The sequence below is a fragment of the Arachis duranensis genome, chromosome 3 (assembly GCF_000817695.3).
Source record: "Arachis duranensis cultivar V14167 chromosome 3, aradu.V14167.gnm2.J7QH, whole genome shotgun sequence".
Lineage (NCBI taxonomy): Eukaryota > Viridiplantae > Streptophyta > Magnoliopsida > Fabales > Fabaceae > Arachis > Arachis duranensis.
In genome coordinates this window covers 115,330,310-115,332,905 of record NC_029774.3, presented here as the reverse complement: position 1 = coordinate 115,332,905, position 2,596 = coordinate 115,330,310, and positions in this window count along the sequence as shown.

Sequence of the window (2,596 nt, the reverse complement as noted above, 5' to 3'; positions counted from 1 at the left end):
ATAGTTTTATTTTCTCATAAGTTCACTATTTTTTTAAACTTTTAATGATTTATTAATTACTTTGTATTTACTAAAATCTTCAAATTTTTTTAAAAAATAAAAGATCAAAATCATCAAATTACAAAATACGAACAATAATTACTTTTTTTTAATTTTTGAATATAATTTTACTTTACTTACGATAGCATATTTAATAAAAAAAATAAAGCATACCAGATAATAATATTTTGATTCTTGAATATAATTTAATTTTTTATTAACATGAAAAATTAAAATCTAAAAATAAAAATATCATTATTAGCATGGACAATAACAATGCAATATTCAAAATTAAATATATCAAACTTTAATTATTATTATTAACATCACAGATTAAATACTCAACCAAAAATATAAAAATATAATTTTTTTATTAACGTGAACTAAATAATATTAAACATTAAAAATAATTTTTTTTTCATTATCAACATAAAAAAATCTAAACACATTAAACATACTTTAATATCACATTAAACATATGCATTATTAATATCACATAAAAAATAAAATATTTGAGTGATACAAAAAAATGACCAGCACCAAAAAAAAAATCAATCCAAATTCCAAAAGCATAAGCATTGTTAATATCACATTAAACATATTTAATTATCCCAATTTTCAACTCTTCAATTAAACCTTTCTTTATAAACACCGTTAATGAGCAGTTTTTGTCTGCGCGCGTGTCTCTCAACTTCAACACGTGTCCATCAGAAATGTGTCTAACACATTTCATCACCTGCTGAAATTAAAAGACTTCAGCACCATAGCATTACCCTAAAAGAAAACGTGAATGTCAAATAAAATTAAAAGGAATAAAAGTAACAAATAAACCTATAAATGCAAAGTGTTGGTGACAAAGTAAATTGTAGAAATTGAAATAAACAAAAAATTAAAAAGAAGACGAAAAAAGAAACATGAACGTAAAAGAGAAGTAAAAGTAGAAGAATTTTATTAATAAAAACTGAAAAAAATAAAGTATAAGGTTTGAGTTCAGAGAAATTACTTAAGATTTCCAATTTTACTTTGTAATGCTAAGGGGTTGAGAGCGTTTTGGGTTTTTAAGTGTTTTCCAAAAAGAACTGAACTGCTTACAATGTGTTCGTAAAGCTTTACTTATAGACTAACCTAATGTCAGGTGACAGTTATCATTTATACACCTGTTGCAAAAAATTTAGATTGGGCCGCAACCATTCTCGCACATCTTGTGAATTTCAAAAATCAAATAGATAACAGATTGTCAAATGATCTAATTTAATTTAAAATAGATATAAATATTATATATGAAAACATCACCATGTAATTAACTATTTCTTTTTATAATTTTCTTATAAAAATTATATTTTGTCTAACATAATGCCCCCAAAATTTTTCATTTGAAGTTATACAGTAATTGAAAATGAAACCTACAAGGTTGGGCTCCTCTGTACACCGACCTTCTCTCAAGAAGTCGGTGCTCCCCACGACTTGCTCTAAGGAAGTCGGGAGCACAGATTAGCTGGCAGATAATAACTGCCCCTAAAATCTCTCAACCCACTTCTAGGAGTCATATCGAAACCTCCCTAAGATAAAGGGACGGTTATCCACCTTAAAAGGCGGAACTACTCCAACGGTGGTTATTGGCTCACCACTATAAATACACTGACACCCCTCAGGTATCTTTAAGTCCCAATACTCTCTAAACCTGCTCACACTCTTGCTGACTTAGGCATCAGAGTGTCTTTGCAGGTACCACCCCCCATTCATTCACGCTCACAAGTCGGACGGAGGCCTCGAATGTGCAAATCCGCTCGAAGGCTTCATTCCTCAGACGATTGGGCCAACCCAACGAGTCCAGCCCAACAATCTCCGGTTACCAATCGTAACATTGGCGCCGTTACTGGGGACCCGAGAGACCAACCAGTAATGGCGGACAAATCACCAATAGATGGTCATACAACGTCTGATTCCGAATAAGAAAATTCAGATATCGGAAACAATGACGCAGACCTGACCCCTCACCAAGGAACCAACGACTAGCATAGAGAAGGCACCTTTGGGCTTAAAAACCCAAAGGTAAATTCCTCGAAGGGACGAGAGTCCAGAAAGGAAGGGCCACCCCATGCAACCGAGCTAATGGGGCTGGTCCACGGCCACCAAGGTCGTTTGGAACAACTGGAATAGGAACTAAAATGACAACGAGAGGCAGAGTGAAACCTCAGGGAGGAGATAGAACGACGAAAAGAGTTGAAAGAAAAACTCTTGAAACTTGAATCCTCCCTTAAAAGTTGGAACTCCCGCGGCGACCAAGAAGAGTCTCCCCTGGGAGGAGAGGACCTGTTCAGTGAGGACATCATGAGGGCGAAAGTTCTAAGAAACTTCAAAAGCCTTGATATGAACCTCTATGATGGGACCACAGACCCGAAGCATCACTTAAGTAATTTCAAAAGTCAGATGTATCTGGCTGATGCTTCTAATGCAACTCGCTGCAAAGCTTTCCCGACCACCCTGTCGAAAGCAGCGATGAAGTGGTTTGATAGCCTCCCTCCGAGGTCGGTTACCAGTTTTGAGGACCTCTCAA